The sequence below is a fragment of the Vitis vinifera genome, chromosome 10 (assembly GCF_030704535.1).
Source record: "Vitis vinifera cultivar Pinot Noir 40024 chromosome 10, ASM3070453v1".
Taxonomy (NCBI): Eukaryota; Viridiplantae; Streptophyta; class Magnoliopsida; order Vitales; family Vitaceae; genus Vitis; species Vitis vinifera.
In genome coordinates, this window is record NC_081814.1 from 7,770,460 (window position 1) to 7,796,071 (window position 25,612).

At 35.3% G+C, this 25,612-nt stretch overlaps 1 long non-coding RNA gene across 1 annotated transcript; it reads left to right on the forward strand.

The window, feature by feature from the left end:
• Window positions 1–909: 909 nt before the first annotated feature.
• Window positions 910–24,360, forward strand: LOC132254441 (uncharacterized). Its single transcript, XR_009466720.1, has 3 exons — window positions 910–1,307; window positions 6,793–9,730; window positions 24,150–24,360. It is a non-coding gene; the product is annotated as an uncharacterized LOC132254441 (long non-coding RNA).
• The last annotated feature ends 1,252 nt before the right edge of the window (window positions 24,361–25,612 follow it).

Genomic DNA, 25,612 nt, shown 5'->3' on the forward strand with positions numbered 1-25,612 from the left:
TCTCAAAACATCAAACCATCGGGCTGGGTGTGATTCTACGAAATGAATTCGGCTCTGTTGTTGGTTGCTACTCTAAGGTTGTTAATGGTGTGAGTTCTCCTAAGGAGGCTGAAGCTTTGGGGTTACGTGAAGCTGCAAGATGGCTATTGGAGCTGCGTGTTTCAAATGTTATAGTAGAATTGGATGCTAAAGGTGTTTATGATTCATTTTACTCTAAAGCTCTTGATAGGTCTGAATTTGGCATGCTTATTCAAGACTGTAGATCTCTATTTTTAGATCAAAATTTTACTCTATGTCATGTGAAAAGGCAAGCTAATGCTGCTGCTGATGCTCTTGCAAAAGCAACAAGCTCTTTTGCTAGTCCAAGTTTTTGGCGGGATGCTCCACCTCTATTTGGAGCTATCTTAGCCTCTGATGTTTCTATTTCTTCTCATTAATAACATCTATCATTATTTTTTTTAAAAAAAAACAATAAAAAACAAACAAGTAAATGAAATAAAAAAAAAACTCTCATAAAAGAGAACTTAAATTATAATTTAGTCCTATAACAAATTTTAGGGTTTACAATTATATTTGGGTTGAGTAAATGTTATTGACACGAAACCCTTCTAACCATTAATATTTAACTTTTAAAAATTTAATTTATACTTAGAACAAATCATCTTACATAAAAAGATAGATAATCTGACTTATTATCTATTAAAATTATATAGTTTATTATGATAAATTATTGCATTAAATAAAGGATTTATTCTTGGGTTGAGCTTGGATTAACTCGATCGAATTGGTTGAGTTGAACCCTGTTGTAGTGTCAACCGCCTTTTATTGTTTTTATTTAAATTTATCATTTTTATCATCGGTGGATATAAAAATTTGATAAGCATAATTATTTTTAAAGAGAAAATCAAGACACAATCAAAATAGTCTTAATTTTGAAAAAGTAATTATTTATGGGTGATGGGTGTTTCAAGGGGCTCCGTGCATCCAGATGTCGCAGTTGGATCGCATCATTATCGTTTCTAAATACCTAATCAACGTACCAATTCCGGAATTTGCATGACTATATAATTCTCGTTTTTCCCTCAAGCTGGAAAACTATCAACATTTACATTGAACTCAGATTCAAATGTCGTGATTTAAATGCTCAAAGGAGATATTCAAATGCAAAGATCATCTGGTAATTATCCATTAAATTTCATGGTTCCTTATTTGAGCATTAGTTTTGCGCATTTTTTTTTCTTTTGTTTTGAATCAGAGGGAAACCGGAGCCTCCATTCAATGGATTCTAATACAATGATTTCGCTCAGGTGAAATTTTAATTTCTTGAAATCTGAATGATATAATGCCTGATATTGGAATTCCTCGGAAGGTGTTCGATTTGTATTTCCTTAGTTTTGTTGCCAATCGAATGGAGATCTGTCTGATAACTTGTTTGACTATTACGGCTGTGTTTGGTGCCGTGGAATTGGAATTGATTTTGGTTTCCAATCATGCCTTAGAATTCAGTTATTTTGCTATATATGTGGATTTGCAGTTAAATTGAGAATACCATAGGTATATAAACCAACTAGACTGTGAACATGGAATTGGGGTTCCCAATTCCAGAAGACCCAATTCCATGGGTACAATGGCAGCTAAAGTGGTTTGGAAAGATGAGGTGCTACCGTGTAAGTTTTTGCCTTCCCTATGTTAGGAGAAGACTTTCGCGGGGGGTTAGTTTCTGATTTTTAACTTTATTTTAAATTTATTGAAATATAAAATCAAGCAAATTGGTAGTATAAAAAGAAGATAGAAGAGAATTAAAAAATTGAATTCTTTAAGCGTTAAGTGAACCCACCCCTTGTTCCATGTAAATATTACATGCTATGCCCCAACGGATTCTCATAGTTTTAAAACGAAACTTAGCCCTTACATTTATAGTGCTAACAACTTTTTCTTGTATCTGATGTAAGATATCAAAATTTAACCCCCCACCCATTACAGATACAACGTCTTCATTGTATCCTATAAGATTACAAAATCAAATAGATAAATACCCTTTGCAAGGCACACAAATAGAGACCCACATTGGGGTTAGGGATCAATTTTAATACCATTTGTAACAACTTACTCTCAATCGTATAGATATGATTTGCTGTTGGCCTAGTGGGCCCTATTAATTTTAACACACTTTAATATGCTTAAGAGAAGCTCATATATATATAGCGTTGCGAACTTTTTTCCCTATTCAATGTGTTGTATCACAATTAACCCCTATATAGACACTATATTCTTGTTGTGTCTCATAGGATTGTGAGGATAAATAGACAAACACCCTTTGTTAGGTTAAATAAACAAAGACCTTTGCTGGGATTGAAGATTGACTCTGATACTATTTGTAACAAGCCATTCCTTTCCATGTAGATATTATCAGTTGGCATATATAACTGTGATTTATAGTTGTGTGTAGTTGTGATTATCTGTAATTTACAGCTATGTACAAATGTGATTTATAGTTGTGTACGACTATGATTTGTAGCTACGGTGTATAGTTATGATTTATACAACTGTATATTATTTTATGTAGTTGTCTATTATTTTGTATATTTGACTATCCTAAAATAGCTTTATATACCTTTTATAAATACCCTTGAGATATACGAAAATATTTATTCAACAATTTATCAAGTTAGTATCAAAGTAAAAACAGAGAATTTATGTTGTTGTCCAATTGACACTTCTTTCATTTTTTTTCACCCTCCTCGTTACCATATCATGTTTGCAAAAATAGATATGAGTATTTCTATTAGGAAGATGTTGTGGTAAATAGGTAGATGTATCAACATCTAGTAGGAAGATTTATTTCTCTCTCTCACATAAGACCGGATATAGCATATGCTATGAGTATGATTAGCTAGTTCATGCACAATCCAAAAAAGGTTCATCTGCAAACTGCTAACCGAGTACTATAATACCTTAAGGTGTCTCTAGGAAAGGATATCATATTTAAACAAAACTCGGGACTAGTACTTGAAGCATACACAAATGCAGATTATACTGGATTTGTGGTTGACAAAAGATCAACCACTGGGTATTGTACCTTTCTTGGTGGGAATCTAGTGACATGGAGAAGTAGGAAATAGAGTTTGATGGCGAAGTCCAGTGTAGAAGCAGAATTTTGTGCAATGGTCCAAGGAATCTGTAAATTACTATGGTTGAAGATCATTTTGGAAGGTTTGAAGATTAAATGGGATGACCTAATGAGACTTTGCTGCGACAACATATTTGTAATTAGGATTGCACATAATCCAATACAACATAATCAAACAGAACACATAGAGATAAACAAACGTTTTATTAAGAAGAAACTATATGGTGAATTAATCTGTACTCCTTATGCATCTACTAACCGCCAATTTGTAGATATACTCACAAAATGTTTAAGTAATACAATATTTCAAGTAAGTGTATTGAAGTTGAGAACAAAAAACATTTATTCACCAGCTTGAGGAGGAGTATGCAAGAATGAAATTAGGAAAGCCATGATTTTGTAATTGATGAGAGAATTAGGCAATCTTGTAATCAAAGGGATATGATATAATTAGGTTAGGAAAGTTCCATATTTTGGTGCTAGAAATTTTTGTATATATATGTGGGTCTCTATACAGGTTGAAAATAAAGGAAAAGAATTTCATACCTTTTATTCCTTCTATCTCTCTTCTTCTATATATATTATTTACAAGTTTATATTTCTCTTGTATTTTAATTAGTATACAAAGGATTATCATGATGATTTTATATTTTCAACGATTTGTTCAATGGAATTTGAAAATAAGATAATTGTAATTAATTAATTAATTTGTTAAAGTTTTATTTTAATATTTCATTTTTTATATGGACACAAAATCGATATATATATATATATATATATATATATAAAATATATGCCTAATTATTAATAAGGGCAACATTACCTTAGTGGCAAGGGGCCACTATTTTCAGCTTGAAGGGCTTGAGTTGAAGCCTAACCGCCCACATTCCTTTTCTTTTGTGGGGCGTTTGGTATGTGGGACAATATATCGGCTGAATTTTGGGATATTTTGATCGAATTTCGGTATAAATTGGGAAAATATCAAATGGAAAATCCCAAAAATTGTAGAAACTCAATTCAAGTGACTTTCCACTCCAAATTTCCTGTTCAGCCCCACCAAAACAGTGAAATTTAGCCAAAATTTCCAGAATTTACTTCCTTGTTTTTTACATGAGGATTTGGAGGAGGAAATCTATATGGAAGCTCCACTAGGATTTAATGAAAATTACAATATCAACCCTATGTATAGGCTAAAAAAGACTAATGGACTTAGTTAGTCTTTTAGAGCATGGTTTGGTAGATTTACTAAGACCATGGTAGAGATGAAGTATCGACAAAGTCAAGGAAATTATACTCTCTTGAAACACTCGACTTCAAGCAAGGTTACTATCCTAATTGTTTGTGTGGATGGCATAATCATTACTGGAGATGATTTGTAGGAAATAAAATGACTTAAAAAACACCTAGTTGTAGAGTTTGAAATAAAAGATCTTAGAAAATTGAAATATTTTTTGGGCATAGAATTGGCTTATTCAAAGAGTGGTTTGTTAGGGAGGAGTCAGTGGTAGACCAAGGTATATATCAAAGGTTAGTTGGAAAGTTGATTTACTTATCCCATACTAGATTGTATAGAACCTATGTCATGAGTGTCATAAGTTAGTTTATGCGTTCATGAAAAGAAAGTCATTTTGTAGTCCACAAAATTCTTCGATACTTAAAATTCACTTTTGAAAAAGGGTATTCTTTTTAAAAGATGTATGAAGTTGAGTTTTAAAGCATACACTAATGCAAATTGGGTGGGTTTAGGTGTAGATTGAAATTCAACATTGGGATATTGTACATTGTTAGGAGAAAACTTGGTTTCTAAGATAATTAAGAAGCAAAGACCTATGGCAAGATCAAGTGTAAAAGTAGAGTTTAAGGCCATAACATGGGGAATATGTGAGTTTTTTTGGTTGAGGATTGTTCTTGATAATCTTAAAGTTAAATGGGAAGGGACAATGAACTTGCATTGTGACAACAAATTAGCTATTAATATTGCACATAGTCCTATCTAACATAATTGTACAAAGTATGTGGAAGTTGATAGATGCTCCATTAAAGAGAAGTTGGATAGTGGCTTGATTTGCACTTCCTATATTTCAATAAAAGGACAATTGAAAGATATTTTGACTAAAGGACTTCCATGTTAAACAATTTAGATGATTATGAGTAAGCTGGGAATATATAATATCTATTCACTAACTTGAAGGAGGTGTTGATAGATCAATTAAGAATCGGTATAGAATGGGAAAGTCAAAGGTTGATTGTTACCTGACTTTCAAATTAGGAAATTACTTATTTTTTTTCTATTTTTTCCATGTGCTTCTGATTCTTTGATTTTAGGACAAATATTTTTGGAAGTTAAGTTTTTTCCTTTTCTGTTATATATAGTCACCTATAAAATTGCACAGATTCCTTCTTTGAAATAGAGTAATACTTACATTCAACTTCATAATAGAAAGATATATAGAATGAATTGGGATTGACTCCCCTCAGCCCTTGGATTCAAGTGACGCTTCTTGCATATCAACCTTAGAGGGTTTGACCATTTTGAACTTAGGGCGCTTATGTAAAGAGATTGACTCTCCACCCTGAGGTTAGAGTGATTGGACCCTCCCTTGGCATCTGCCATAAGCACAACTATAAGCACTCAAGGAGCTGACACATCCACTAAAAGTGCCACCATCCCTAGTACAAAGAAGAGTTTGGGATTTGCTGCCATCATCCCCATTTTGAGGTATGGAGGAGAGGTTTTGATTGTGGGCCCGTGTGGCATTATCACCTATTCCATGCAATTGAATCACCACCCATGTGGCATTATCACCTATTCCATGCAATTTAACCACCACCCATGTGGCACATGACACTCATTTATGGACCCTTTGGATTTGAAATTATGTGGGAGATCTTTCCTTGTGGCAATCCTTTATAGTTCCACTTGTTTTGGAGGAAATTGGACGTCAATAAAGGATAGATAAAGCACACCTAATACAAGTAGCCTGCTATTTGTAAAATTGTCTCTTTCTGAAAGTCTTGGCTTACATCTCTAAGCATGTTGCTATTTTCTTTGACAAATTGTTTCTTATAAAAAATGCTATCATATTGAAGTCACAACTTGTACTGCATGACATAATTCTATATACCTCTGCCTCTAGTAGGTTGCTCTTCAAAAATGGGCTATGCTCTCTTCAGAAATTGCCTGATATTTGTTGTGCATTGATCTGTTTTCTATTTGTAATTGTATTTGGTTTTTCTGATCAATGGTTTTGGTGTAAAACCTTTTGCAGTGACAAGCATGCTTTGTTTGTTCTTCGTCCTTCTTTCATCAAGTATATGGGCATGATTTTACTATAAAAATTGAATTTTATTACTGATTGCATCTGTTGTTATTTGTAGTTATTGGAAACTGACAAAGGGATAAAAGTTTTGCTTAAAGTTGTAGGGTTACTTCTTGAATGGTGCAATTTTATCCATTTTTAAATTTTTTTTCAGGCAATTTTTTTTTCAATAGTACTTTGAGATTGATTGCTTATGGTCATATCAATCTAGAAAACAATATGATTCCATTTGTTACTGAGATCTCCTGACAACTGCTCTGCGAAAATCACAAAATAGATTCATTTCATGGACTTCCCTCTGGTTGTGTTTGCGTTTGTTTATCAGCTTCAACATTTCTTCAGGTGTCATGATTGCATTCAGATGATCATGATGAAATATCTGGTGAAAAAGCTACAGCTTATATTCTCCAAAGGATGCAATATAGTTCTGAGAAGGCCATGTCCTTGCCTTCATCTCCTCATGGAGGTCGGGCTTTTCGGTGATGTGGACCGTCATATTTGGTAGGAGATGATGATGATATGATCTCAAGATGCAATAAGGTGCTTGATTTGTCTAAGATCCTCAACAAGTCTTTGGAACCTTTTGAAGAATGGAATATTGATTTCTCTGAATAAACTGTTGGAACTCGAGTTGGGATTGGTAAGATTCATGGTTGATAGTTTATCAAGGTTATCACATGCATATCAACTTGTCAATAGTCTTTAAGAATTTCATATTTGCCTTGTGAATTGGTTATAGATCAATGTTGTGGATATTGAAGAAAAGAGTTGTAAATCATGATGAGGGTTAAATTGACCAAAGTCACAGGTTTGAACATTTCTCCTGATTTTAAGAAGCAAATTAAAAAAATATGAAAATTTTGTTGAAAGTATGAGGAAAGAAATGGATTATTTCTTAGCTTTCTTTGCTTTTGTAAGTCTATTGCTAAAACTAATGAGTACTAGAAATCTATTAGAAGAAAATATCAAGCAAATACAATGTGTGGCATGATCACTTACAAGAAATTGCTCAAAGTTTCTGTTTCATTAATTATCTCTCTGGGTGATGGTCAAAAGTAAATATTTCCCAAAGGCTATACGTCCCCAATAGTATTTTCTTAAACTATAATCCTTTGTGCTGTTGCAACCCTAGAATAATTGCTTAAATAAATTAGGAGAAATAGTAATATCTTGTTAGTGTACATGTTGCAGACTTGAGGCTCTGAAGTTTGTAAGTTTTGAGACTGCAGTAATTTCATAAATGTGGATAGCTAGAAATCAGGGTGGAGATACAAGTGTATAATAGATTGGGACTAAGGTTTTGTCTTGGTACTTTCTGTTACTGTTACATGTTATATGCACCATCATTTTAATTCGTGGCAGTTGTTCTAGATTTCAATGTCTAGAAATCATGATCTGGGAAGATGGGTTTAGGGCTACAAGATGAGAAAAGGTTACTTAGTAGTGATCTCATGGTTGGACTAGCAGAATTATATCAAGAAACAATATGAGAATAGTACAAGCAACATGGTCATGGAGTTCAAGAATCTTTTCCAGGTAGAAAGTGTTGCTCAAGATTTGTCAGAGAACTCAAATCTGCAATAAAACTGCAGAATTTCCTTTAGTCTTTGGAAGAAAGACACTATAAAGCTTGCATAAAGTTCCAGGCAAAGTACCCTAATAATGAAAAACCCACTCCCAAAAGAATCCATATCTCAACCTTATGTTTATAAACTGATGGGCTCAATATACAAGTAACTTAATCACTTAAAGCTGCGACACAGAACAGTATCATGCTACAGTCATTCAAAATTGTGAATAGTTTTATATATAAAATTACTTAATTAAGGGTGGGACCCTTCACAGTTATTCCTAGAAATTGCATCTCAAGGATGTTAAAACTTCTCATTTGATTTTTGTTCTTTCAATTTTTTTATAAAACTTCATGAGATGTGATCCTTACTGCTGTACTTAGAAAGTATGCAAAGCAATGTCAAAATTTTTATGCCCTCTAAGCCTTCGAATGCCATTTATAATGCAATTCACAGATTTCTTTATTGCTTCATCTGTATCGTTTTATAGATCTAGTCTCGTTTTTTCTATTCAGATTTAGTGTTCAGAATCCTAATTTTTTAAGTTTCTGAACCTAAACACTATCTGTTGGTTTCAAACAATGTTGAACATATAAGCATGACTTTGGGCATTACTTATGCTGCATTTTCATGACCCTACTATTTTTATGAAGTGAAGTGTTGTGGGCAGTACTATGTTTTTTTCCTATGCTGTATCCATAAAGAGGTGGTATATATGTATGTACCATTGGAAATATGTTGATTCCCTCTCAATCTAGGATCATGATTTGCAGTTCCACTTTGGCAAACTAGTTTTCCTATGGTGAACTGTAGACTCCTACCTGACATAATGTTAACGAATTAAAATTATGTTGTGGATTGATGATTTTGGAGTTCCTATTTGTTGCAATATATATATATATATATATCACTGTACTAGCTTTATTATGGGATATGTTTGTAATATTATCTAATTTTAGCTTTGATAAGGTAAATATAAACAAAGTAATATTAATGAACTTTTGCCTTAGGTTTTTAATGCTTATATTTTTTGTTTCTAGGATATTTTGGGGAAGTTTTTCGTGGCATTTGGAATGGGACAAATGTTGCAATCAAAGTTTTTCTAGGACAAGATTTAACCATTGAAAATATTGAAGACTTCTGCAATGAAATATCTTTCCTAATACGTTATCCTTATCCATTGATTGCCTTAGATTCTCATCTTTTTTTGTTTTTATTTTGATGGATTTTTCCCTTTTGTTTTTCTTTGTGGTACAGCCATCTACGGCATCCAAATGGTAATCTCCTAAACTTGGTTTGATTAATTTACACCTTTTAATTTTTGTTTTTAATATTTGTTACATGACTTGTGTCTATTTTATGGGTATTGTTCTATGTGATGTCCCATACATCAAACCCTGGGTTTTCTATTTGAATAAGACTCTTTCTCCCTTTCCTTTCTTTCTTTTTATTTTTCAATTATTTTTCCGTTTTTATGAGAAATAACTTTACAGGCTCTCCTTTGTGGGAATTACTTAAATTTTTCATGAAGAATTGAGACTTTTTGTTGTAGTTATCTTGTTCCTGGGTGCTTGCATGAAACCTCCTCATTTATCAATGATCACTGAATACATGGAAATGGGTTCATTACATTATGTGATCCATGGAAGTGGGCAGAAAAGGATACTCAGCTGGAGAAGGAGGCTAAAAATGCTATGTGATATATGCAGGTGGGTTGAACTAGTATCTCTCTTAATAAAATGTTTATTGTTTCTTCGTACCATGTTTTTGCATTTTATGGGTACTATAGCAAAGTTGATTACTTCTAGTTGCTTTTGAGTCGTATAACAGATTCCTTCCAACACATCATTGTATAACAGATTCCTTCCAACACATCATTGTATAACAGATTCCTTCCAACACATCTATGGTGCCTTAGTTGATCAAACAGAAAAACAATAAGAAAATGATGAGACAAATAAACAAAATTTGGAGGAAAAAAGATTAGATGGCATATAAATTCATTGTTGAAAGTTTAGATCTTGCTTCACTAGGGGCAGCCCAAATATCAAATGTTTAAATTTTATTTGTTTCTTGATTGAATATATTCAATTAATAAGACAAAAAACAGTAAATCCCACAAGAGACATACTATAAATGTAGAACCTCCTATAAAGTCTCTCAAAAGTTTGTAGATATAAAAACAACGAGTCAATCCACCATAGGACAAATGAACTAATTATGAAAGAACGAGTACATAGTTTTACCAGCACCAAACTCTACCTTTTCCTAAGATCTTACACTGACTAGCACCTACACTTGTCTTTAGTTTCACGACGCTCTTCACTTCTGTGATGCAGCTCCCATGTACTCTTTAGTGAACAACTCAACGTCTTGAGGGGACACAATCAATCACCGTGTTTGAGTGCTTTCCAAGAATGTCACACCCTAACTTTCAAATTCATGAATTAACACAAAATGACAAGGATCTAACTCATGGTTTTGAAATTGGAGATGGACTGTAAACTCATAAGCTATTAAATGTCCATAATTTTTTAAAACTTTTAGATCTTGTGATAGCTTTTAATATGAATGAACCAAACATAAAATAATGATTAATTGGTTTGGAACCTTTTAACTCACATGTCCACTGGAACTTTAACATACATCTCTAGCATGCCCATTATAATGATAATATCATAAATTTTCAATGCTAATGCAAAATAAATTCAACACACATGCTCATCAAAATAAAGTTCCCAAGTAGGTCTCTATAGTGGGTAACCCAATTTTTATATATATATATATATATATATATATATATATATATATATATATATATATATATTCCAATTCATACAAATATCTAGGGTTAAATCATAGAATGGACATTACATCAAACAACACGTATGTGAGTTTCTTATGTGTCAACTTCTTCTTCCTAGTTATACCTACAAAACATTGCATTATAGGGGAATAAGCTCACAGCTCAATAGGTTTTAAGTGCAATAATCAACAAATATCATCATGCAATAATCAAAGATGCAAGTCAGCATGTCCATGCTTATCATGCTCCATTACCATCATGAGATAATCACATTAACAATGTTCATGCATAACATGCTTCATGCTTGTTACCTCCCTTAATTGGTTGAGAACTTGTAGAATCCTATGTAAAGATATCCTTGTCTTTTCAAACTCCCAATTAAAGGATATTGTTCCATGTCTTAGGCTATAAGCGTCTGTGTGTGACCAATGCTAATGTGAACCTAATAGAAGGCCACATATAAGAGATAACAACTCCCATATTAATGTGTGATGTTTTTAGGACTCTAACCTAAGGATAAATCTTATACATTGTCTTTTGGGACTTACAATCCAAGGGCAAACCCAGCTCTGCCTTTAGAGACTACAATCTAGGGGCATGACCAACCTCATACACCTGCATCAAAGTATTTTCCTCAAGGATTTAGGGATTTTCACCTAAGGACCTGTTGAGAGAGAGAGAGAGAGGAGAAAAACCTTATTCATTCATTGTAATCTCTACTTACAATTGAGAGATATATATATACAAGGCTAGGAGTCCTAACTACCATACATGTGACCTATATTAACAAGGAAAGATAGTATACTATACATACATTATATTCAACACTCCCCCTCAAGCTGGAGCATATACGTCATATGCACCAAGCTTGTTACAAATATATTTAATCCTAGGACCTCTGAGAGATTTAGTGAAGATGTCTGCTAGTTGATCATTTGAATTGACAAAACTTGTAGCAACACATCCTGATGCGATCTTCTCTCTAATGAAATGACAGTCAACTTCAATATGCTTGGTCCTTTCATGAAAGACTGGATTGGATGCAATATGTAATGCGGCCTGGTTATCACAGATGAGTTTCATCTGTTCATCCTTTCCAAATCTCAACTCCTGAAGAAGATGTCTCAACCATATGAGTTCACATGTTGCCAAAGCCATAGCTCGATACTCGGCTTCAGCGCTAGATCTGGCCACTACATCTTGTTTCTTACTCTTCCAAGATATTAGATTACCTCCAATAAAAACACAGTACCCTGAAGTGGAACGTCTATCTGTGGGTGAGCCAGCCCAATCTGCATCTGTGTAACCAACAACTTGAGTATGACCTCTGTTCTCGTACAATACACCTTGGCCTGGTGTACTTTTGATATATCGAAGGATACGGATTACGGCATCCCAATGGCTATCACATGGTGACTGTAGGAATTGACTAACAACACTCACAGGAAAAGAAATGTCTGGACGAGTAATGGTGAGATAGTTCAATTTACCTACGAGCCGTCGATATCTCCCGGGGTCTCCTAAAGGCTCCCCCTGTCCTGGTGCAAGTTTGACATTCGGATCCATAGGTGTGTCTACCGGTTTGCAGTCTAACATACCGGTTTCTTCCAGGATGTCTAAAGCATACTTCCTTTGGGAAAGGACCACACCAGAACTAGATTGAGCTATCTCAATTCCCAAGAAATACTTGAGTTTCCCCAAGTCTTTGGTCTGAAAGTGGGTAAAAAGATGTTGCTTTAGTTTTTGAATACCATCCTGATCACTGCCTGTAATGACGATGTCGTCCACATAAACAACCAGATAAATACACTGCCCCAAGGAGTTATGATGATAAAAAACTGAATGGTCTGCTGTACTGCGAAGCATGCCAAACTCTTGAACAACAGAACTAAAACGGCTAAACCATGCTCGAGGAGATTGTTTCAAGCCATATAGAGAACGGCGTAACCTGCACACTAAACCAGACTCCCCCTGAGCAACAAAACCAGGAGGTTGCTCCATATAAACTTCCTCGGCAAGATCACCATGAAGGAAGGCATTTTTAATATCCAACTGATAAAGAGGCCAAGAACACATAGCAGCCATGGAGAGAAGCAAGCGGACAGAAGCAATCTTGGCAACAGGAGAGAATGTGTCACCATAATCAGAACCATAAACTTGAGTATAGCCTTTAGCAACTAAACGGGCCTTAAGGCGATCAACCTGACCATCAGGACCAACCTTAACTGCATAGACCCAACGACAACCAACTGTAGATTTACCAGAGGGTAAAACAACAAGATCCCAAGTGCCATTAGAGTGCAGAGCAGCCATTTCATCCACCATTGCCTGTCGCCAGCCTGGATGGGAAAGAGCTTCATGGGTGCTCTTTGGAAGAGAAACAGAGGATATAGCAGAAACAAAAGCAGAATAGGGTGAAGATAATCGATGATAACTCAAAAAATTGTAAATAGGATGAGGATTACGAGTAGAGCGAGTACCTTTCCGAACAGCAATAGGTAAGTCATTAGGAGAAGGCAGAGCCGGGGCAGGTGAAGCCGAAGGGATAGGAAGTGAGTCAGCAGGTGCCTCAGGAAAAGGGAGAGGAGCAACGACACGAGGGCGACGATGATAAACCTGAAGTGGTCGAGGGGGCATAACATCAGGTGGGGAGACAATGGGAATGGGCAAGACTTCAGAAACAGGAAGAGACTCAGAAGTGGTGGAAAAGAATGGTGAGTCCTCAAAGAAGGTGACATCAGCGGAGATAAAGTACCGATGAGTCTCAAGGGAATAACAACGATAACCCTTCTGAAGTTTGGAATATCCCAAGAAGAGGCACTTCATGGCTTTGGCGGAAAGCTTGTCCTGTCCAGGAGTGAGAATATGAACAAAGCAAGTACAACCAAAGACACGAGGAGGAAGGAAATAAAGTGGTTGGTCAGGGAAAAGAAGGGAGTGAGGAATCTGATCGTGTAAGACAGAGGAGGGCATACGATTAATCAAATAACAAGCGGTAAGAACAGCGTCCCCCCAAAAGCGAAAAGGAACATGACTATGGAGGAGGAGAGTACGAGCTGTCTCAACAAGATGTCGATTCTTGCGTTCAGCTACCCCATTTTGTTGAGGAGTATGAGCACAAGAAGACTGATGAAGAATCCCATGATGAGACATAAACGAAGTAAATTGGGCTGAAAAATATTCCCTGGCATTGTCACTGCGTAACACACGAATAGAAATATTGAACTGGGTTTGGATTTCAGTATAAAATTTCTGGAAAATAGAGAATAACTCAGCTCGATTCTTCATTAAAAATAACCAAGTACATCGAGAATAGTCATCAATGAAAGTGACAAAATACTGAAATCCTAAAGTAGACGCAGTCCGACAAGGACCCCAAACATCAGTGTGGACAAGCTCAAAAGGAGACTTTGCCCGATTATTCAAACGCTTTGGGAACGAGACACGAGTATGTTTCCCAAGCTGACATGACTCACACGGAAGCGACGACAAAGTTGAAAAACGAGGAACCATCTTCTGGAACTTGGAGAGACTAGGGTGGCCTAGACGATTGTGAATGAGGAGAGGAGCATCAGTGGAAATGCAAACTGCAGGAGATGAATCTGAGGTGAGGTGATAGAGGCCTTGAGACTCACGTCCTATGCCAATCGTCTTCCCCGTACTCCGGTCCTGCAAGGTCACAAATTTATCAGAAAAGGTAATAGAGCAATTAAGAGTACGAGTGATTTTGCTGATGGAAATAAGATTAAAAGGACATTCAGGAGTATAAAGGACAGAAGTGAGAGGTAGAGAAGGCAGAGGAAGGGCCAAACCAATACCTTTAGCCACAGTTTGAGAACCATTAGCTAAGGTAACAGTAGGTAAATCAGAGGTAGTAGTAATAGAGGAGAAAAGATCCTTATTACCAGATAGGTGATCAGATGCTCCAGAATCTAGAATCCAGGGTCCAAGAGAAGATGTGTGGGTAAGGCAGGCAGAGGCATTACCAGGCTGGGCAACAGAGGCAATAGAAGCCTGAGATGTCTGAGATGCGGAGGAGCTCGGAGGCTGAGACAGCGGAGAATCAGAGGACTGGGCCATATGGGCAGTGCGAGGAGGTCTTCCATGTAACTGATAGCAACGATCGCGAGTGTGGCCAAGTTTATTGCAATAGGTGCAATGAGGACGTTGGCCTCTACCTCGGGTACCACTGCGTCCTCCTCGAGAGGTAGTTTGAGAAACTAACATAGAAGAATCTGAAGCGCTATCAGATGACAAAGTCTGAGTGGACGAGATACGGAGGAGGCGAGCAAACACATCATCCAAGGACGGAACTGATGAACTACCAAGAATCTGATCACGAATAGGCTCAAGATCCGGACGGAGGCCAATAAGAGTAAGGACCATGAAGAACTTGTCAAGCTGTGTTTGTTGAGCCCCAACATCAGGAGTAAGAGGCATCACAGTCAAGAACTGCTCCTTAAGAGAGGCAATCTGACCAATATAAGTAGATAGATCCAAGTCCTGTTGGCTGAGATGGACAATAGCAGAAGCCACCTTATAAAGACGCTGGATATCATTCGTATATAATCCTTTGGCCTGAGTCCAAAATTTAAAACAAGTTTTATAGGCCTGAAGATGAAGAAGAATCCGGGGATCAACCGATTGCCATAATACACTACACAACTGTGCATCTATCTTCCTCCACTGTACGCGGTCAACCTCAGGGATATCTGCCTCCTGGGTAACCAAATGATCCTCATATCCTTGACCCATAAACCAAAGTTCAACAGAGGCAGACCAGGAGAGATAATTCTCACTGCCAACCAATTTCTCTGAGGTAATCAGAGGAGATCCAGAGAGAACAGACGTAAAGATCTGATTTTTGGTGGGCATATTCACGTATTTGGATCGAAGAGAGCCCTAAGATGGGTTCAGATTTCGGCGGAGAGAGAAAAACAGTGAAACCACGGCTGTGAGAGGTGCAATCAATGGAGAAAAAAGGTCGTGACGTGCCTGGAGAGGAAGAGAAGCAGCACCCAAGCCTCGGGGATGGAGGGGGAGCCCTGTCGGAGGTGGCCGGAATGGCAAGAAGGCCAAAACCAGGGAAAAAATGGAGATGCAGGGCTCGGGGAGGACTGCCGGAGGGCTAGAAGGCCAAGACGGCGCCGGACGAGCCTGGAGAGGTGTCGGAAGTGGCCGGAAAATGGGCCACGCGCCGTCACGCGCCGGCGCGTGGGTGACAGGCCGGAGGAGAAGGGAGGCGCGTGGGGGCGCGTGAGATGCCGGTTGCCGGTGGGGTTTCCACTGGCGTGTAGATCAGCCTCCGGCGGTTCGGAATATGTGGTCGTTTCCCGGAAAAAAGGTCGCCGGAAAATGTCGCCGGAAAAGGTTGCCGGCGTGATGGAGATCCGACGGCGATGAGGTTGTCCGGGGTGGTTCGGAAAGAGAGTGAGGGGACCGGAGTGAAAACACGGTCACGGGACGGTTCGCCGGAATTGAGTACACGACTAAACCGAAAAAAAAAATTAGGTTTTCTCCTTTGGCTCTGATACCATGTTGAGAGAGAGAGAGAGAGGAGAAAAACCTTATTCATTCATTGTAATCTCTACTTACAATTGAGAGATATATATATACAAGGCTAGGAGTCCTAACTACCATACATGTGACCTATATTAACAAGGAAAGATAGTATACTATACATACATTATATTCAACAGGACCCAAGGCCCCACATATCATAACATCTAAGAATCATTGTCAGAATAATACCAAAATGTCAACCTTGGGAGTATTATCTTACTTGCCAATCAATTCAAGATAGTGCACCATAGACAACAATCTTTGAGTTATTAATCCATCAACTTTATATATATATATATATATCATGTTTTCTCCTTTTCGTTAAGATGACAAAATATATGTATGAATGTGTTTATATGCAAGAATTCACCATGTTTTAGTATGATAAATAGCATATTAGATTACCAAGCATTATATGATATTTACAAGACAATCCACGTTCAATTCTCGTTATTCAATATAAGTATTTTTCATTATTTCCATGTCAATAAATACCATACAAGGCCGTGATCATTTTCTTAAATCATTCTAGTTCCTTAACCATGTATGTGAGTCAATCTTGGTGATACTAATATCTTACTCAACATGTTCCACATGTTTTTCTGCTAATAAAAGTGAGATACAAGGATACACTTCTCTTTACTACATAGTTAATCAACAACATTTCAATAATAATGAAAAATTATTAGTTTAATCATCCTTGCAATTCAAACCATTAGATACTCCAATTTTGAAGTTTTAAGCTCTATTAAATGCATAAAATTTAAGGTGATTATATGCCACATAATATTTGAGTCAAACACGAAGGTGGGTAACCAAATTGTTTAAATCATGTTCTTAACCTCACTTAACATTTCTCACAAATTAACCCATATTTTATGCTAAAACTTGGTTTTGCATTGACACCCTCACTCAACCACACATATACCAATAGGTGCTTAATAAGTATATTTTCAAATATGGCTGATCATTTGTCAATCTGAACTTAAAATATGCACAAAAAGTAATTGATTTCATCCAATTATACTTGAATTTCTACCCTTTATAAATCTATTTTACAATAGGGCCCAACCGTTCAATGATTAACCATATATTTTAGTTTCTAACATGCAGTTAAACTAACCAAAATAACTTGCTTAATAATAAGTTAAAATTAATTCCCCATTGCACATCCCGCATGTTTTTCCTATCTCTAAAAACTTAAGAATTCTGAATACTAAGAATGTGATAACAAGTCTTATTTGTGTATACGTTTCATCTCTGAATGGAATTCCAAAATCAAACTCCACAACTAAAGAACAGAAACTAAAATTTGAATAAATTTAATACATCAAATCTCTATTTCAAGAGCTTCAAAATAAATACCTACTAATTCATGGAATCAAATCAAAATTTCAAGCAAACGATATAAATAACCTACCTTATCCAAATTTCAACATGAAATATCATTTCCTTTCCTTTTCTTTGCATTTTCTTCCTTTTAACCATGCTTATAATGTAAAAGAATGGAACCTAATGAACCAACTCAATTGAGTTTATCAAAACCAATCTTTAATTGCTTCAAATTGATTTTAGAAGAAAAATTGTTGATTATGTGCTCCAAAGGACCACTTGGAACATAACTTTTGTGAAAACTCTTAACTTCTTTTTTTCCCCCTTATCTCCCTCATTTTCTCTCTAGTTTCAGCTATCTTTAGCAGCTCTTTTGGGCTGAAAATGAGGCCCAACAACCCCTTAAATAGAGTTAGAGAGAAAGCATGAGGTGGCAAGGTCTAGGGTAGCCATGAAGCTAGGCTTTTCTATTTATAACTTGGTATCCCAATTTTCACTAATATAATTTTCCAAATCTCAATTCAGCCATTCAATTTATCTTAATCGCAACTAGAGTCCTCGTTCCTTAATCCATGATATTAAGAAGCTAATTAATTGCAATTAACCCTAAACAAAGTATAATTGATAATTAATCATAACTAGTCTTAAGCTAGGATTAGCCTTAAACTAATCAATCTATAATCAAACACAATTAAATTCGATGAAACATTTACTTTTCAATATTAATGGGCGTTACACTAATCCATAAGTTTAAGGCATTAAATTCTAACCTACCTGAAATACATCTAAATCTAACTTTCATGTTTCTTATAGCCAACTAGGAATTAATATGCAAAATTAAGGAGCCACAATAAAGAGCATCCAAATATTTTAACAATCCTCCTCGAGCTAGTTCAAGGATGTCTTCCAATCCTAGCTTTCTTGTTGTAAACTTAGATATAGGCCTAGCAACACCTTCGGTGAAGAGATTTGTCGCATGCCTCTTAGTTGAAACAAAGGGTTGTGCAAATTTGTTCTATATAAATATTTTTTTGGATAAAATGTTAGTCAATTTTAATGTGCTTTGTCATGACCCAAATTCCAGGCGATCGAGAATTTGGCCCATGACCATAGGTCAAAGGTTTGACTCTAAAGGTTCTTCCTAATCCAAGGTGGCAGTAAACCAAAATGCTATAATTTTTATTTTTTTGCTTTAAACATAAATCACACTAGAGCTCCCTCCAACTAACATTCCAATTTATCAATATACCAACCATTACTCAAGAGCAACAAGAAAATTCAATAACAATAAGATCTACAACTCAAGTCTAAAATGAAAGTCTACAGTATGAGCAAATCTAATCCAAAATAATACGATTACATAATTTAACAATCCACTAGAACATGTTTTCAAATAACCAAACACAACAAAATATGACAAGTCCTCTAAGTTGCTCCAAAATCCCCTAGGGTATCTTGAAGCCCTTCCTATCCCATCTTTGGATTCTCAGGAGTCACATCTGCATCTAAAAAAAATATAAGGGGTGAGCATTCCACATTACTCAGTAGGGTGCCTTACACCCAAGGGGGTTAATTTGTGATTACCAAGGTTCAAGTGTACACAAAATAAACATTCCACCATAATTTAATCAACCTAAACATTTCAGTTTCCATAATTATAATAGTTCAACAATTTTCAATAATTAGTAAAATGCATGTGGATATGTAATAGACAATTATGCAATACATTGTCGTTCTTAGGCTTTCACCGAAGGATACGCGTCTATATTCAAATACACTCTCCATTCGAAGTCTTCCCGGGGTAAATTTTTGAGTCTTTCACCCTAGGGATCTCATTTCCTTCTTAATTTGCCTCTCATGGGCCTTTACTTTTCATCATCATTTTATTATTATTTTTTTTTCATTTCATGCAACCTTTCAACAATTTTTTTATTTTTCCTTCACACAACCATGATGCATATGGAATACAATAAAATTACATATCATTATCCACGAATATCCAAGAAAATTCTCATTAACCCAAATATCAATAAAACACAATTTATATCATAATTTTTATTTATTCCCAATAATTCCAATAATTTTTAACAACCAAACACAATCATTTTCCACAATTAAATTATCAAAAACATCCTAATAAATTCTCAATAATCCCATTATCAATCAAACATAATTTCTACCATAATTTTATTTATTCTCAATAATCCCAATAATTTTTAATAACCAAACACAATCATTTTCCACAATTAAATTACCAAAAAATCCCAATAAATTCTCAATAATCCCAATATCAATCAAACATAATTTCTACCATAATTTTATTTATCCTCAATAATCCCAATAATTTTTAATAACCAAACACAATCATTTTCCATAATTAAATTATCTCATTATCACAAAAATTCAAAAGAAATTTCCTAAATCATCCAATAAAATTTCTCAATTCACAAATCTCTAAGTTGGATTTTGGCTTGGTTTGAGGCAGCCTCTAGTCTAAGAATAAACCTAGCTAAAAGCGAAGTAATTCCGGTTGGGAAGGTTGAAGACATTGACGAATTGGCAATGGAGTTAGGGTGTAGAGTGGGGTTTCTTCCTACTGTCTATTTGGGGCTGCCTCTTGGAGCCAACCATAAGGCCTCGTCTATGTGGGATGGGGTGGAAGAAAGAATGAGAAGAAGGTTAGCCCTTTGGAAAAGACAATATTTGTCAAAGGGCGGGAGAATTACCCTCATTAAAAGTACTTTGGCCAGCATTCCTATTTACCAATTGTCTCTCTTTCGAATGCCCAAGCTAGTAGCAAAAAGGCTTGAAAAATTACAAAGGGACTTTCTTTGGGGAGGGGGAAGCTTGGAAAGGAAAATCCATTTAATCAATTGGGAGGTGGTGTGCACTCAAAAGGAGAAGGGGGGTCTAGGCATTCGGAAGATTGATCTCTTGAACAAGGCCTTGTTGGGCAAATGGATTTGGAGATTTGCCTTTGAAAAATAAATCCTTTGGAAGAAGGTGATCGGGGTGAAGTATGGTCATGAGGGTTTTGGTTGGCGAACTATTGAAGCACGTGGATCGTTTGGAATGGGGGTTTGGAAGGAGATTTTGAAGAAGGCGAACTGGTGTTGGGATAGCATAGGGTTCAAGGTGGGAGAGGGGACCAAGGTCAATTTCTGGACTGATCAGTGGTGTGGTAATGAGGCACTGTCCCAAACTTTTCCCCAGCTATTTGCCTTAGCGGTCCATAGGAACGCTACGGTCAATGAAGTGTGGGATTCAAGCCTTGGTCAAGGAGGTTGGAACATTAGACTCTCCAGAGATTCTAATGATTGGGAATTGGATGCTATAGGAGAGCTGTTTCATATGCTGAGGGACTTGAGGATTTCTTCAAAAGAGGACTCAGTGATATGGAAAGAAGGGAGTCATGGTTCTTTTCGGATTAGGGATGCTTATAAGCTGCTGGCAGCTCCTAGTGCCATCACCTTCCCGAAAAAGAGCATTTGGGTGGATAAGGTTCCAACCAAAGTTGCTTTTTTTGCTTGGGAGGCTACGTGGGAGAAGATCCTAACTTTGGATAGGCTCCAAAGACGGGGTTGACACCTTCCTAATCGATGCTTTTTGTGTGGTTGTGAAGACGAAAATGTAAATCATATTCTTTTACATTGTATAGTGGTCAGGGTCCTCTGGGAGATCGTCCTTGCCTTGTTTAGGGCTCATTGGGTGTTCCCAAAGACAGTCAAAGAGGTGTTACTTAGTTGGAGGGGCCCCTTTGTGGGGAAAAAGAGGAAAAAGATTTGGAACTCCATCCCGTTGTGTATTTTTTGGACGGTGTGGAAGGAAAGAAATAGATTAGCTTTTAGGGGGGGCTTTTTAACTATACAGAAATTGAAAAATTCTTTTGTATGTAATTTGTGGAGTTGGGCTAGGGTGTATATGGGAGAGGAGTCCTCTTCGCTTTTAGGTTTTTTGGAATGGCTTGCGGTTCCTTAAGGGTGGGTGAGGTTTTTTGTTCATGTGTTTTTTGTTTTTAGGCTACTATGTATACTTCCTGTATGCTTTGTGTCTTTTCACCCTTCATTATATTTGTGCTCATTTATAAAAAAAAAAAAAAAAAAAACTCCTAATAAAAAAATCTATAATTTTTTTTTCAAGAAAAAGACATTTAATTAAAGTTTTAGGATTAAAACTCCTTACCACAAATCTAATGGTCCATTCGTTGAAAATGGAATCCGATATTGTACAAATGTTCTTCGTGTTAAGTAGAGTGTTACCTTAAAATTTCACATGAAACAAATGTCGTTTGGCCATTGAAATGGTAGACTGAAAAACAGAGACCGAAAAACAACGGTGTTGTCTACTCCCAGTCACAAAGAACGCCTCCCATTTCTTCTACTTTTTTTTTTCTTTCCCACTTTCTAATTCTTTTATCTTTTTCACCCTTTTTCATTTCTAATTGAGTAAGCCACTAAATGTGGTGGCCAACCCAACCCAAATATATTATATATATTTATTATATTATTAATTTAGTTTTTTTTTTCTTCAATTCAATTCTTTTTCTTTTCTTAATTCATTTTTTTTTCTTTCATTTTTTTTTTCATTTTTTTTAACTACACTTCACTAATAAATTGTCAAACACCAATACAAATATTTTAATTTTCTTTAATTAAACTAGTTAATTAAAAATTAAATTAAATTAATTAATAATCAATTTAAGAAAATTAAAATATTTTTATTGGTGTTTGAGAATTTATTAGTGAAGTGTAGTTGAAAAAAAAAAAGAAAAAAAATGAAACAAATGAATTAAGAAAAGAAAAATAATTGAATTGAAGAGAAAAAAAAACTAAATTAATAATATAATAAATATATATAATATATTTGGGTTAGGCTGGCCACCACATTTAGTGATTTACTTAATTAGAAAAAAAAAAGGGTGAAGAAGAGAAAAGAATTAGAAAGTGGGAAAGAAAAAAAAAAGTAACAAAAAAAGGAGGCATTCTCGATGACTGGGAGTGGACAACACTACTGCTTTTCAACCGGCCATTTCGATAGCCAACGACGCCCATTTCGTGTGAGATTTCAAGGGAACACTTTACTCAATATGAAGAACATTTGTACGGTATCGGATTTCGTTTTCAACGGTTGCATTGTTAGATCTGTGGTAGGGGGTTTTAACCCTAAAACTTTAATTAAATGCCATTTTCTTGAAAAAAAATTATAGATTTTGTTGTTAGGAGTTAAATCAGTAGTATTTGTGAATTGAGAAATTTTATTGGGTGATTTAGGAATTTTCTTTGGAATTTTTGTGATAAGAAAATAATTTAATTGTGGAAAATGATTATGTTTGGTTATTAAAAATTATTGGGATTATTGAGAATAAATAAAATTATGGTAAAAATTATGTTTGATTGATATTGGGATTATTGAGAATTTATTGAGATTTTTTGGTAATTTAATTGTGGAAAATGATTGTGTTTGGTTATTAAAAATTATTGGGATTATTGAGAATAAATAAAATTATGGTAGAAATTATGCTTGATTGATATTTGAATTATTGAGAATTTATTGGGATGTTTTTAGTAATTTAATTGTGGAAAATGATTGTGTTTGGTTATTAAAAATTATTGGGATTATTGAGAATAAATAAAATTATGGTAGAAATTATGTTTGATTGATATCGGGATTATTGAGAATTTATTGGGATGTTTTTGGTAATTTAATTATGAAAAATGATTGTGTTTGGTTATTAAAAATTATTGGTATTATTGAGAATAAATAAAATTATGGTAGAAATTATGTTTGATTGATATTGAAATTATTGAGAATTTATTGGGATGCTTTTTATAATTTAATTGTGGAAAATGATTGTGTTTGGTTATTAAAAAATATTGGAATTATTGGGAATAAATAAAATTATGATATAAATTGTGTTTTATTGATATTTGGGTTAATGAGAATTTTCTTGGATATTTGTGGATGATGATATGTAATTTCATTGCATTCCATATGCATCATGGTTGTGTGAAGGAAAAATAAAAAAATTGTTGAAAGGTTTCATGAAATGAAAAAAGAAAGAATAATAAAATGATGATGAAAAGTAAAGGCCCGTTAGAGACAAATTAAGAAGGTAGTGAGATCTCTAAGGTGAAAAGACCCAAAAATTTATCCCGGGAAGACTCCAAATGGGTATGGATGCGTATCCTTTAGTGAAAGCCCGAGAACGACAGTGCATTGTATTACTATGTGTTACATATCCACATGCATTTTATTAATTGTTGAATTGTTATAATTATAGAAACTGAAATGTTTGGGTTGATTAAATTATGGTGGAATGTTTATTTTGTGTACACTTGAACCTTAGTAATCCTAAATTAACCCCCTTGGGTGTAAGACACCCTATTGAGCAATGTGGAATGATCACCCTTTCCTTATATTTTTTTTAGATGTAGATGTGACTCCTGAGGATCCACAGATTGGACAGGGAAGGCTTCAGGATGCCCAAGGGGATTTTGGAGCAACTTAGAGGACTTGTCATATTTTGTTGTGTTTGGTTATTTGAAAACATGTTCTAGTGGATTGTTAAATTATATAATCGTATATGGACTTATTTTGGATTAGATTTGCTCATACTATGGACTTTCAATTTAGACTTGAGTTGGAGATCTTATTGTTATTGAATTTTCTTGTTGTTCTTGAGTAGTGGTTGATATATTGATAAATTGGAATGTTAGTTGGAGGGAGCTCTAGTGTGATTTATGTTTAGAGAAAAAAAAAAAATCAGAATGTTTTGGTTGACTGCCAGTTTGGATTAGGAGGAACCCTTAGGGTCAAACCTTCAACCTAGGGTCATGGGCCAAATTCTAGGTTACTCGAAATTTGGGTCGTGACAACGTGGTATTAGAGCCAAGGTTGCAATAATGCCTTGGGGTCAGTGTTTGTGTGTATTGTTATGTTTATGATTTGCTGTATATAATTAGTTAATGAGTTGATTATTAATTAATTTATTTAATTGCTTATTCTTCATGTTTGAAAAATCTTGCTATGGTGCTTGCTAATGATAGTAAGAAGTGTTATGGTGTTAATTATGTTGAATTATGTATTATGATTGTATGAAAATGAAAGTTTTTAATAGTTATTGAAGAATTTCTGAACTCCTTTATTGATATTTAATCGGTACACACCATACACATATATATACACAAATGACTAAATAAGAAAAAATCAATCTAGCTTAATTCTCTCCTAAAATTAGGAAACTAAATCATAAGGAAATATCCTAAATGATCTCTCCTTTTTTATTCCTAAATTAAAGTCCTAACTTTGGCATTATTTCAACACTCCCCCTCAAGCTGGAGAATATATATCATATAATCCCAGCTTGCAAGTTAAGTCTTCGAAGTTAGGCCTAGGTAAAGCTTTGGTGAGGATGTCTGCGGTTTGGTGCTTGGTAAGAACATAGTTCAATTTGACCGTCTCACTAGTCACATTCTCTGTGATAAAGTGTCTGTCAATCTCAACATGCTTGGTCCTGTCATGATGCACGGGGTTCTTTGCTATGCTTATAGCTGCCTGATTATCACACATCATCAGAATTGGAGATGAACTCGTTTGTCCCAGTTCACTAAGAACCCTTTTTATCCAAATCCCTTCACAGATTCCCTGTGCAAGAGCTCTGTAGTCAGCTTCTGCACTACTTCTGGCTACAACTGATTGCTTCTTACTCCTCCAGGTAACAAGATTTCCCCAGACAAAAGAACAATATCCGGAAGTGGACCGCCTGTCAATGATGTTTCCTGCCCAATCCGCATCTGAGTATACTTCAGTGTCACGGTTCTCTATCTTTCTGAAGAATAGGCCTTTCCCTGGTGTCATTTTTAAATATCTAAGAATCCTGTAGACTGCTTCC